At 41.6% G+C, this 14356-nt stretch overlaps 1 non-coding gene across 1 annotated transcript; it reads left to right on the top strand.

Annotated features, from left to right (window-relative positions):
- The first annotated feature begins 52 nt into the window (after window positions 1-52).
- On the top strand, window positions 53-134 carry TRNAS-AGA (transfer RNA serine (anticodon AGA)). The gene has a single exon. It is a non-coding gene; the product is annotated as a tRNA-Ser (tRNA).
- The last annotated feature ends 14222 nt before the right edge of the window (window positions 135-14356 follow it).

Genomic DNA, 14356 nt, shown 5'->3' with positions numbered 1-14356 from the left:
ACACAATTACTAGATCTGTTAAATAATATTTTTTGTTTCGAGGGCCGTCAAGGTGGACGTGCCAGAGTGGTTATTGGGCATGACTAGAAATCATGTGGGGTTTCCCCGCGTAGGTTCGAATCCTGCCGTCCACGGTTTTATTATATATTCATTTTTTTCTTTTATAGGTCAATTTTTTAGAAAATGTTGTTGTGATCTTCTCAAATAAATAAATCTGGTTGCTAATGAGCTCCTCCACGTGCTTTGTCTCTTTGTTTTTAGCTAGATCATACTTTGTTTTTAGCTATACACACAGGAAATAGTCATATACATAGTGAGTTTCTCATTTTACCTAGTGAATATTAAAATCAATATAAATATATTATTAAAATTTTTTTATACTAAATATAAATTCTACTTTAACCTAATCTAATTGTATATGTGTGTAAAATTCTCTCCTGAAGATTTGAACCCTAGCCCTTACCTCTCACACTCCACAAACACTTATACTTGTGAAGTGATCATCACACCAAAGGTATGTAATGATATATATTATCAAAATTTTATTCTCTCTTTGGATTGATTTTTTTTTTATACAGAAAAATCTTTGGGAATTTGAAAACTATTGCTCCACCAAATTTAGAGTTGTAAGAACATGTTTGGCATCAGCTTGTTTGGAGTTTAAATTTAAAGGATACAGTTTCATAATTAATTGATTAGTATCGCATCTATGCTTTTTTGGTAATATTTGTAGTACACATTTCTCTCTCTCTCTCTCTCTCTCTCTCTCAATCAAAAAATAGCATTTCTCTTTTAAAGTGTATACACACATATATACTTTTTGATGATGCGAAGAAAATCAGTAAGCTGAACGCTTCTGACTTGAAATGACTACTTGCTGTCTTGATGGTCTGAAAAAGAAAGAACAATTAAAGGTGACCGGGGTTTCCGGCCAAGAACCCTCCGATGACAAAGTTAGTTTTCTCTCTATAATTCTGGAGTTTTAACTTTTTTGGAAAAATGTAAAACGTACCTTTGTTTTGTCTAAATGAATGTTTATATAGTGTTCTAAGAACATTTATCAAACTTGTAACCTCCCCTTGATTTGAGGATGTGTAAGAATTCAAAGATAACTTCCACAACTGCTTGGGAGTTTCATATTTCTAACCTAACTGTTGTTGGAAGTTATGCGTGTAATAAGGAGTTGTACTACACGCTCAGGAATTTTCTTAAGTGTCCAGGGTTCTTCCATGGATCCTCGTCCTGAGGACTTCCAGCCGAGTGTATCTCGCATCTTAGGGATGTCCTTCCTTTATGGACAACCCTTTCCATGGACGAGGTTCATGATGACCCTGGACGACATGACGGGGTTCTTGTGAAACTTGACCATGCAAAACCTCATCCAAACATCTTCTTGCATGGACGAGCTTCATGGACGAGGTTCTTACAGCCTTCGATTGCTTGGTCTTACCCTGGACGACCTCCATGGACGATTATTAGAGTTTATCCCCCATCAGTTGCCCCCTTGTCTATGGGTCGTCTAGGAAGCATATAAAACAATGTCATTTTTTGGACGTGTGTCTTTGTGTAAGCTGTATGTGTGCCACATGTTGTAGCTTCATTGGCAATTTTTCATGTCAATTTAATTTCCCGAGGGAAACACCAAGTGGCGTGTCTTGATTGGTCACGTAATTCGAGACACCATTTTTCAACGCCTATAAATAGTGGATTTTATCTCATACCCTCTGCACTTTTTTAAATTTTCTATTTGGACATCCTCGTCTAAGCGCCTCATCTAGAAGTTTCCTGCGTTTGTAGTTCCCCTTCGTTTAGACTCAGGTATTTTCTACATCCACGTCCTCGAGTTTTAAGCTTACTCAAAAAATGTCTACAGATCTTTCCTCGTCTAGCAATATTGTTGACAAAGCTATAGACGAGTATCATGACCCTAGTAGTTTTAGTAGGTCTAGTGATAGTACTAGTGGTGATAGCAATAGCAGTAGTGAGGGAAACACCACGGACGAGTATACGTCAGGTGTTCCTAGGATTCCCTTAGAGGAATTTCAGGAAAGTCTTAGGACGAGGACTGAGTCTGGGTCTAGAGCTGGCACAAATGCCCCCTCTTCTTCTGCTTAAGACGTGGAAGAAGTGGTCTATAGTTGTACTGTTGGGGTTGCCTTCAAGACAAACGAGAGAAAGTTAGGCCTCCTTAAGTCTTGGTACCAAATCCCTGAAAGTTTAAATCCTTGAGTACCTGCGCGTGATGAGTGGTGTTGGCAGCCCCGTTTTGGTGTTGGCATTTATGAGGCTTACCTTTTGGGGGATTTGAGGTTGCCCCTCAATGCCTTTGCTAGGGAGTTGCTTTCTAGGTTAGACTTAGGTATTTGTTAGTTCAACCCTAATGTATGGAGGCTAATAGTCGCTATGCAAGTTTTATGGAGGGAGGTGTTTGAGGGGGATCGTCCTCTTACTATGGACGAGTTCCTCTACCGTTATAAGCCCTCCAAGATTAACCAATCCCTTGGCTTTTACCAGCTTACAGCCAGAGGGAGAGATTATAAGCTGATAAAATTCTTAGTCACCTCAGATAGGAAATGGAAGACGGAGTTCTTCTTCGTCTCTGGCTTTTGGGCTGGGCGCCCTATCGAGGTTGACAGAGATTCATTCCCTCCCTACACAGGAGAATTAGGGAACCTTCATCCTAAAGGTATGTCTGGCTGTCCCTTCACCTCTTGTTCTATTTCGTATTGTGGTCATCTAATCACCTTCCTCTTTTTTGTAGGTGCCAGACGACCTCATTTGAGTAAGTTTCACCTTGGACGAGTTCAGAAAACTCGTCTACACGCTGAAAGGGACTTCTACTCCTTGGTCATCTTCCAACGCCTCGCTACTTGGGGACTTGGTCCTAAGCCTTCTCCTGAAGCCACAGCCCACGAGCGTACAATCCGTAGACGTAAGTTTTTACTTTGAGTGATTTCTTGTCATTTCTAGGAGTGATTCTAACGAATTTCTCTGCAAGAATGGCCACCATGAAAGAGAATAAAGGGAAGGAGATAATGTACGAGGTTGTGGGGCTAGAGGTTCAGCCTCAACCTCGTTTTGCCCTCGGGGAGTCTCAGCCTCGTCCTATCCTTGAGGAGTCTCAGCAGCCTTGTCCTTGTACTGGGGACAAAAGAAAGAGTTTGTCCCTTGGAGTTGATTTGGGGAATCTCCCAAACAGACGTAAGGAAAAGAGGGTCAAGCATAGGTCGTCCAAGGGTAAAAAGGCTCAAACCCAGGACGATCAATCCAACCCTTTCCTCGTCCCCAAGAGTCCCATCCAAATTTTAGATGTTGACTCTGAACCGAAGGATTCCCCATCCATGCAGATCTCATCCAAAGCTGACCCTCCTTCCTCATCTCAGCCTTCTCAACAAGCCCCTCAAAACCTTCTTTCCAGCGAGGGCTTGGCTTGGGAAAGGTTTGAGAAGGTTGTGACTGACAAAGACGTGATGGCGTGCTATGACATGTCTCTAAAGGATTTTGAACGTTCTGGCGTTCATGACCATTTTAAGGTATGCCCCCTCCTTTATATATATATGCCTTATCTTGTCAGTTTCGTATATATGCCCATTATAATGAAAATTTTAATTTGTGCAGGCTATGTCTAAGTTTATCGCCGCGTCCAGGCAGGCAACTGAATTGGATAAGACGAGGATTTTGTTGGAGAGGACGATCAAAAAGGGAAAGGACGAGTCTACAAGGTGGACTGAAGTAGCTGCCAAGGCTAAGGAGGATGCAAAGAAGCTGATGAGCAACGTCAAGGAGTTGAGGACAGACGTCAAAGAGAAGGACGCTCTTCTTGAACTCCTCTAGAAGAAGAATGACGAGCTAAGCGCCCTTCTTGCCAAGGCTAAGGGAGACGCAGTTGCAAAGTTTCAGGCGTCCAAACAATTCACTAATCTATTGGACACCAACTACGCAACTGGGTTTGAAGATTTCAGGATGGAAGCAGTGGAGAAATTTCCTGAAATTGACTTCAGCCTCATTAAACTTAACGTTGGTGGAGCTACTTCAAGTTCCCTCATCTAGACGAGCTCAGAAGATGTTAATATTGAGGACAATGCCTTTACAAAGCCAGCTCAGGACGATCCCAACGCTGATGCTCCTCTTGCCTAAAGATGAGATTGTTGATTAATTATTCAAAGTTTGTTTTATTTGTCTTTGCTTTGGTTCACTATGTTTAGGACCTTTTTAAGATGTATTTGAATACAATTATCTCGTCCAGAGTTTTCTGGACGAGTTTATTAACAATCACCTTTTGCAGGGGTTTTTGGGACGGTAGTTGTCTACCTTTGTTTTAAACTTTGATGAATGCATACTTTTATCCAGTATTGAATTTTATTGTTTAGACGAGTTTATGCTCTGTTTTCACCATTAGATGTTGTTGGCTTTTAAACAGTGAGTATTCTAAGTGTTGTATGGTCGTCCATGCATTTCTCTTATGGACAACCCACCTATGCATGGACGTCTTTGTTAGTCATTTTAATTTTTCTAAGTATAACCCGTCTTAGAAATGACAACGTTGATCATGCGTCCTTTTCCTCGTCCATGGCTAGATAGTTGGCATTCGTCTTTCGTCTAGACGTTTGCGGTGTTTACCCCGTCCTAGAGCATCTGGGCGTCTTGGCCATATGCTCGTCCATGGACAAGTTTCACTATATGCCCTTTTCTCGTCCGTTGACTTTCGGACGAGCATGCCTTAGCTTATTTTCCTTTGCTTTATCCTCGTCTCGAGGAAAGCTTATGAACGTTACATCCCTGCGTCCAGAGATTTTCATTCATATTAGGTTTTTGCCCCCTCTTGTGGGTATTATTATGGAAATTAGATTTATGCATTAAATACATTAGAAATCCAAACCATATTATTATACGAACATTGTCCACCAATTTGGCACATGCGTATAAGCTAGCGCCTTATTAAAATACTTAAGAAAATACATAACCTTGTCTTTCATAAACTGGTCTGTAGACGGTGCAAAAGTTTAAGAACTAGTGTACTTTTTATTCTTAATACACACCATAGTAGTAATAAAAACATAACAGTAAATATAAGTGAACGCGTAGATCATAATTGTAACTTCGTCCATAGCCGTAACCTCGTCTTTGCTTCCCCTCGTCCCCGTTCATTACTGATGATACCTCCTTATGTGCTCCACATTCTAGGGATGCTCTAACTTCCGTCCGTCCAGAGCTTCCAGGCAGTAAGACCCATGCCTTTTGCAGTTGATTGACCTATAGGGTCCTTCCCAATTGGGTCCTAATTTTCCATGTGCTGGGTTCCTGGTTGCCAAGGAAACCCTTTTAAGAACGAGGTTCTTGACGTTGAAACGCCTGAGTTTTACCATGGCATCATGCTGCCTAGCCATAAGATTCTTGTATCTTGCTATCCTTTGCTCCGCATCCATCCTTACCTCGTCAATGAGATCGAGGTCAAGGCGAAGTTGTTCCTTATTTTCTATCTCCTGATACTTCATCACTCGATGGTTAGCCATATGAACTTTCGCTAGTATGACGGCTTCACTTCCATAGGCTAGCTTGAAGGGAGTTTCTCTTGTTAGGGTTCTCATAGTCATCCTGTAGGCCCAAAGAACACTTGGTAACTCGTCTGGCCATATCCCCTTTGCCCCTCGAGCCGAGTCTTGATGATTTTCAGCAGGGATCGGTTCGCTACTTCTGCTTGGCCATTTGCCTGTGGGTGGGAGGGTGAGAAATAGTGATTCTTGATTCCGAACTGTTCGCAAAATTCCTTGAAAGGTGTGTTGTCAAACTGTCGTCCGTTGTCTGATACTAGTACCCTAAGTACTCCAAACCTACACATAATATATTTCCAAATAAAATTCTTAACGTTTTGCTGAGTAATTTTTGCAAGAGGTTCGGCCTCCACCCACTTTTTAAAGTAGTCAATCCCTACTACCAAAAATTTCATTTGTCTCGTTCCTAGGGGAAAAGGACCCAGGATATCCAGTCCCCACTGTGCGAAGGGCCATGGGGCCATCATTAGGGTCTGGTACTCCAACGGCTGCCTAGGGACGTTGCTATAACGCTGACACTGGTCACATACCTTGACATAGGCCTTAGCATCTGCTTGGATTGTAGGCTAGTAGTAGCCTGCACGGACGACCTTATGGACAAGCGATCTTGCTCCTGAGTGATTTCCACATGCTCCTTCATGAATTTCTCTCAAAACATAGTTTAACTCGTCCGGAGCTAGGCACCTTAGGTAGGGCTGAGAAAAGTCTCGCTTGTATAGTACTTCGTTTATGAGAACGTACTTAGTTGCCCTGACCCTCAGCTTCCTGGCCTCGTCCTTGTCTTTTGGAAGCCTTCCATCTTTAAGATAGACTACTATTGGATTCATCCAATTTTCTCCCCCTCCTATTTGCTGTATATATGGGAGGTATATGCTTGGCATGTACTGGATTCTGTCGCATGCGTCCATAACTTCTCCCCTCAAAGCTGCTTTCGCCAAGGCATCCGCTTCCATGTTTTCCTCCCTTAGGAGTTGAACGAAACTCACTTTCGTAAATTTTTGGACAAATCGCCTAACTTTGTTAAGATATTTCTTTATCCTATCTTCCTTAGCATCACACATTCCATTCATTTGATTGATCACTAGCTGATAATCTCCTTTAACTATTATTGACTCCGCCCCTAAAGACTTAGCCAATTCCAGCCTTTTAAGTAGGGTTTCATACTCAGCTTCATTGTTGGTGGTTTGGTACTATAGACGGACCGCGCACTCCAGTTTGTCTCCCTCTAGGGACTTGAGTATTACTCCAATCCCCCCTGCATATAAGGTGGACGATCTGTCTACATTGATAACCCACCTTTCATCTCCTTCGTTTTTGTTCAGCTTGTCTTGGCTGAGAGTGAACTCCGCAATGAAATTAGCCAACGCCTGTGCCTTGATCGCGCTCCTTGGCAGGTATCTGACATCAAACTCGCTAAGTTCTACCGCCCACTAGATTAATCATCCTGCAGCTTCCAATTTGTTCATTGCCTTCTTTACGGGATGATCCGTCAAGACATTGATAATATAAGCTTGGAAATAATGTCTCAGCTTCCTAGAAGTCGTAATCAAGGCAAAGGCTAGTTTCTCCATCATCAGATATCGTCCTTCTGCCTCTCTTAATGCGCGGCTTGTATAGTACACCAGTTTCTGAACTCGTCCTTCTTCTCTAACCAACGTCGAGCTTACAGCGCGTGGGGACATCGCCAAATACAAATATAATTCCTCCCTAGGTACAGATGGACTTAGCAATGGCACTATCATGAGGTAAGTCTTCAGGTCTTGGAAAGCCCTCTGACACTTGTCCGTCCACTCAAATGCCTTCCTGAGGATTTTAAAGAATGACAAACACTTGTCAGTAGCTTTCGAAACAAACCTGTTAAGGGCGGCAACTCGTCCGGTAAGAGACTGGACTTCTTTGATGTTCTTCGGTGGTTCCATACTCAGTATTGCCTGGATTTTGTTCGGATTTGCTTCAATTCCTCTGTGTGAAACCATGAACCCCAAAAACTTCCCCGACGAAACTCTGAAAGCACACTTACTTGGATTTAATTTCATGTTATACTGCAGAAGTGTATCGAAGGTCTCTTGAAGGTCGTTTAGATGCTTTCCCTCGTCCAGACTTTTTACCAGCATATCATCCACATAAACCTCCACATTTTGCCCTATTTGAGGATGGAACATGTGGTTAACCAGTCTTTGGTAAGTCACTCCTGCGTTCTTCAAATCGAAGGGTATTACCTTGTAGCAAAATAACCCTTGGTTAGTAATGAATGAGGTCTTTTCTTGATCTGCCTTGTCCATCTTTATCTAGTTGTAGCTTGAGAAGGCATCTATGAAGCTCAACAACTTGTGACCTATTGTCGAGTCCACCAGCTGGTCGATGCATGATAACGGATAACTGTCCTTAAGGCAAGCCTTGTTTAAATCAGTAAAGTCCACGCACATTCGCCACTTGCCGTTGGCCTTCTTTACCATGACTATGTTTGCCAACCAGTCCAGATAATAAACTTCGCGGATGAACTCCGCGGTAATCAACTTCTAGACTTCTTCTTTGATGGTATTATCTCGTTCAGGAGCAAAAACCCTCTTCTTCTGACACACTAGTTTGGAGTAGGGACATACATTCAAACGGTGAGTAATGACACTCGGATCAATACCCGGTATGTCCTCATGACTCCATGCAAAGACATCAAGGCTTTTCTTCAAAAACTGGACTAGAGTATGCTTTGCCTCTTCTTCCATGTTCACTCCAATTCTAGTGAACTTCTCGGGTCTGCTCTCGTCCAAAGGTACATCTTCTAACACCTCAATAAGTTCAGCTGCGATCCTTCTCTCGTCTATGCTCATTGTCTGGACGTGCTCGTCCATTGCCAGCATGGCTAGGTAGCACTCTCTGGCGGCTAACTGGTCTCCTTATACTTGGCCCACACCGTGCTCGGTCGGGAATTTGTTAGACAAATGATAGGTAAAGGTTACCGCCTTCCAATTATTCAAAGTTGGCCTTCCAATAATAGCATTATATGACAATGCACAATCAACAACATGGAAGTTTACCTCTTTGGTTATTTGCTGGGGATATGCTCCAACAATCACTAGCAATGTGATGGTGCCCACAGGTTGCACCTTCATTCCTCCAAATCCCACCAATGGAGAATTCGTTGGTCGAAGTTGATATAGTCCTAGCCTCATTTGCTAGAAGGTGGGGTAATACAAAACGCCGAACTGCCATTGTCTACTAACACCCTCTGGTCATGTAATCAGCAATGAGTAGGGTGATGACTATCGTGTCATCGTGTGGGTGGTGAACTAGTCCAGCGTCCTCGTCTGTGAACGTAATGGCTTGCTCGTTTGCTTCCCTCGTCCTAGGAGATCGTCTAGTCAGCTAAACGTTTTGCACCACCTTCAGGTATGTTTTTCTCGACTTGGATGAATGTGCTGTCGAGGTTCCTCCTATAATTACTCTTATTTCTCCAAGTGGGGGTCGTGATGATTCTTCCATCATAGCCTTCAGTTTCTCGTCTCTCTGCTCTCATCCATGGAAATTCCTCAACTTTCCTTGTCTGATAAGATTCTCTATCTGCTGCTTCAAATCAAAGCACTCGTTCATGTCATGCCCATGGTCTCTATGAAAGCGGCAATACTTGTTCCTATTACGCTTATTAGGATCTCCTTTCATTTTATCCGGCCACTTCAAGGACGGATCATACTTGATCTGCATAAGCACCTGCTCTAGTGGCATATTCAGGGGTGTGTATTACTGATTTCTCGCTGAGGAACTTGCCTTCTTACCATCCTTGTCTTTTTTCTCGTCTACCCAAGCCTTCTTTGGACAAGGACCCTGATCTGAGAAACGCTGGTGACCTGCTTCCGAGTGCTCTGCTCTCTTTCTCTTCTTGGCTATGATAGCGTCCTCAGCATTCATGAAATTCTGGGCTGAATGGACGAGTTCGGCCATAGTCTGTGGTTCCTACTTGTAGAGCTTATGGATGAACAAGTCAGACTTGACCCCATTGTGAAAGGCGGCTAATAACAACTTGTCGTCCATTTCATCCACTATTAAGGCTTCTCTATTGAATCGGGTAATGAAAGACCGCAAACTTTCATTTTCCCCTTGCTCTATAGTCAACAAACTAGAAGAGGAATGCTTGTGGCGTTGCCCTCTAATAAAATTATTGATGAACAACTTATTCAACTCTTTAAATGAGCCCACAAAATTTGGAGGTATTTTGCTGAACCACACCTACGCTAGTCCCTTAAGTGTGGCAGGGAAAGCTTTGCACATAATCTCGTCCGGGACCCCTTGAAGGTTTATGGTCGTCTTGAAAGTAGCAATGTGATCACACGAATAACGATTTCCATCATACGAATCCAGGGAAGGCATTTTGAACTTCGGTGGTAGGGGGTGGCTGTTGATGGAAACCGTGAAAGGGGAGTCCGTCCGGTGAACTAAATCATACACGGGGTTCGCCCGCCTTATATTCTCCTTCATTTCATCCATGGCTTTTCTCATTTGGTCCATCTCCCTCTCCAAGTGTGGCACTCTTTTCGAAGCAGTACCCCTTGTCTGATTTTCTAACTCAACATTTTCTCCCCCACCTTCCTGACTCTGGGCTTGTCCTTTTGCGTGCCCATCATGGCGCTGCCTCCTTAGATTGATCTCCCTGTTCAAATCCTGATTCTGACAGGTCAATTTTGCCATAGTGGTAGACATGAACTGTATATGTTGAACAGAAGGCGGTTGCATGACAGGCGCTGATTGACGATCGCAGAGGGGATTATTAGAAGCATCCCTACTCTCTTGGTGGCCAGGGCTGGTAGCCTTTGATCTTGTTCAAACCATTCAGCCTTTTGTCTGGGAAAGGCTAATCGTTGAAAACAGAACAGATGATCGAACGAAAAGAAAACTCTTGTTCCCACAGACGACACCAACTGATGATGCGAAGAAAATCAGTAGGTTGAACGCTTTGGAGTTGAAAGGACTACTTGCTCTCTTGATGGTCTGAAAAAGAAAGACCAATCAAAGGTAACCGGGGTTGCCAGCCAAGAACCCTCCGATGACAAAGTTAGTTTTCTCTCTATAATTTTTGAGTTCCAACTTTTTTGGAAAAATGTAAAACGTACTTTTGTCTTGTCTGAATGAATGTTTATATAGTGTCCTAAGAATAGTTATCAAACTTGTAACCTCCCCTGGATTTGAGAAGGTGTGAGGGTTCAAAGATAACTTCCACAACTGCTTGGGAGTTACATATTTCTCACCTAACTGTTGTCGGAAGTTATGCGTGTAATAAAGAGTTGTACTACACATTCAGGAATTTTCCTAAGTGTCTAGGGTTCGTCCAGGGGTCCTCGTCCTAAGGACTTCTAGCCAAGCGTACCTCGCATCTTAGGGATGTCCTTCCTTTATGGACAACCCTTTCCATGGACGAGGTTCATGATGACCCTGGACGACATGGCGGGGTTCTTGTGAAACTTGACCATGCAAAACCTCATCCAAACATCTTCCTGCATGGACGAGCTTCATGGACGAGGTTCTTACAGCCTTCGATTGCTTGGTCTTGCCCTGGACGACCTCCATGGACGATTATTAGAGTTTATCCCCCATCACTTTTAATTATATATTTAATAATATATTCTTTTACAAGGAATAAAAGTTTTAAAGCATTAAGTTTTAAAACTTTCATTTAATTCAAATAAAACTAAAATAAAATGTTATATTTTCCTTATTAATCCATGTTATTATTTTTATGAAATAAATTTAGGTAAATTTTAAGAAGTCTTTATAGGGAATCTAAGTTCTTAAATTTGAATTAAAGTTATATTTTTATATTTATAATCAAATTAAAAAGAATATATATATATATATATGTGTGTGTGTGTGTGTGTGTTTTCTCTCAAATAGACAATAAAGTATAAATTTCAAGTTTTTAGATTTTAGATTTTTAACCTTTTGACCTAGATTTCTTTAAATTTATTCTCTTGTAGATCATTATTTTATGAATTTGTACCAATACATCTTAATAATTCTTATTAAAGTAAAAATAGCAAATTTCAACATAAATGGAGAAGTAGGGTAATGTTATGATATTTTTGAAGACATTGATTTTTAAATTATATGCGAGACTTAATTTGACATATTATTAATTTAAATAATAATCTCTCTCTTACTGGAATTTGACAAATACCGCTTCAAAGGAGAATTGAAAAAGCTCAGGTTTGGTCATTCAAAGTTTCTCTAAAGCAAAAGGACAGTCCTCCTAGTGCTCAGTAGAATTAGTGTCTCTTCATCAAGAATGTGTAGCGAGTTTCCTTGGAATAACAAGCCTATTCCTTGGCTAGTTGGGTTTTCTCTTTCTGGGGATTAGGAAATAGGAGTAGGTTTGAGTTCAAAAAATTAATATACTTGGCAATGGAGGACTTGACACAGAATTGGAGTCGCATGTCTTTGTCTGACAAAAAGGGCCCTGGTTGCAGCCTAACAAAGAAGGCAGATTCTATTTCTCAATCCATAGTTGCCAAAATTTTGATAGAAAAAAGCTCTAAATGTGGACGTCATCACTAGGACTTTTAATCCATTATGGAGGCCTTGCAATGGTTTTCAAATTCAAAATCTTGGAAACCACATCATAATGTTCACTTTTGACAACAAAGCTGAATTGGATCATGTTCTTGCAAGCTAACCATGAAGTTTTGATAAGCACTTAGTAGTTATGCAAAGATACAAGCAAGAATCAGTCATTGAAGAAATCACTTTTGATCGAGCTAGTTTTTGGGTTCAGTTGCATGGTATACCATTATGCTACAAGACTATGGAAGTGGCAATTAAGATTAGCTCAGTCATTGGAGAGGTTTCTCACCAAATAACACTGAACAAATCAGACGGGGGTTCCTTACTCCGCCTAAAGATGGCAATTGATCTTTCTCTTCCTTTGTGTCGAGGGCGCCTTATTTCTTTGGAAAATGGGAAACAAACACGAGTGACTTTCATATATGAGCATCTCCCAAACATGTGTTACTGGTGTGGGTGACTCACTCATGATGACAAAGACTGTGAAATTTGGATCAACAATTAGGGCATTCTCAAACCTAAAGAAAGACAATTCGGGGCACACTTACATGCACCTGCTTTCGTCCCTTCTTGAAATTCTTGTGTAATAGTGTCGGAGTATTATACAATGAAGAAAAAATCTACTTCAAATGTCCATCAATCATCAAAGAATTTTGAGACACACGACCAACCCTCGAATCACAACAGAGAACAGACGGCTCATGGTGGTCGGTGAACTCTGATGAATAGTCACCAAACGGGTAAAGCAGCTGACAATCAAGGTGAAAAGCATGGGGAAGCGTTACCAGAAGTTACTCTAGGGATAATAGTTGCAATTAAAACAAATCTAAATCACTCTGCCGTTGCTGATCACGTTTTAAACCATGAAACCGTTTTAGAGAAACATAAACCTGACTTTGAATTCGAATTAAAGGGTATTGATGCCAAGTTGTCAAAATATAATGAGGAAGAGTCACGACAGGAATTAAACTCTACCCTATCACGTGTCTCATTAAACTTGAATCCAGCTCAACTTAATGAATCACATGAGTCTTTTGCCTTAGCTATGGTTGATGCGGTACCATCTCAACTTCAAAAACTACCATCCTGGTCATGCAAACTTCAACCAGACCTCCCAATCCACAGCAATTCCTCCATAGCTATCACGGGAAAGAAACGTGTGGTCACCTTAACAGAGAGTGGGCAGGAGCAGAGTTCAAAATGACATTAGCAACTTCAAGATCATGAGGATGCATCTTTCAAAGTGGTGGAGGCTGGTTGCTAGCCCCACCAACCACAATGAACTGCATCAGTTGGAACTGTCGTGGTCTAGGCCAAACATGTGCGCAGTTCTGGAACTCACTGAGATGGTCAACAAATATGCTCCGTCAATTATGTTCCTTATGGAGATGAGATCGAGAGAGGGTTTTTTGAAAAATTTATGCTTAAAACTCCATCTTGAAAACATTTTCATTTTTCCACGAAGAAACACAGGGGGTGGTTTGACACTTTGTTAGAGGAATGACATCAATCTCATAGTCATGAATTCTTCCCCAACTTACATTGACGTAGTAGTTTACCCAAGAGAGGATGACTCTTAGCAATTCACGGGTTTTAATGGAAATTCGGTAGCAGTCAACCGAGAACACTCTTGGGCACTACTCAATCATCTCTGCCTAAATATAGATCTACCTTGGATTTGTGAGGGGGATTTTAATGAAATTGTTAAAACAGGAGAAAAAAATGGGAGGAGCCCCTAGAAGAGAAAGATTGATGGTAGAGTTTAGAGAATCCTTGGATTTTTGTGGCTTTCAGGATATGGGATTTGTAAGTTCACCTTTCACCTGGTGCAACAATAGAACTGATCAAGCAGTGACTTGGATCATATTGGATAGAGGAGTGGATACACCATCATGGTCGCAACTATTCCCTACGGTTAGGGTTCATCATGTATAAGGTTCTTTATTGGATCATTGCCCTTTGTGGTTAAGATCAGATGATGAAAATATTTGGTTCTATAAGAGAAACATGCCTTTTCACTTTGAAGCGGTAGGGTTGAAACCTGAAGGGTGCGAGGGGGTAATCAAGAATGCATGGTTGAGGCTAAATTTAGGAGATTAGATGCAAAGAGTTATGGGGAAGATTGATGCGTGCAGCCCAAGCCTAAGGAGCTGGAGCCAATTATCATTTGGCAATATTAGGCGAATGCTTGAGAAAAAAAAAGAAACAATTGATTCAAGCCGAGGCACTCTCAATGAGAGGTGGTAACCATGAACATG

The sequence above is a fragment of the Castanea sativa genome, chromosome 5, assembly GCF_040712315.1.
Source record: "Castanea sativa cultivar Marrone di Chiusa Pesio chromosome 5, ASM4071231v1".
NCBI lineage: Eukaryota > Viridiplantae > Streptophyta > Magnoliopsida > Fagales > Fagaceae > Castanea > Castanea sativa.
Note: the sequence above shows the minus strand (reverse complement) of the source record. Positions and strands in the feature narration are given on the sequence as shown.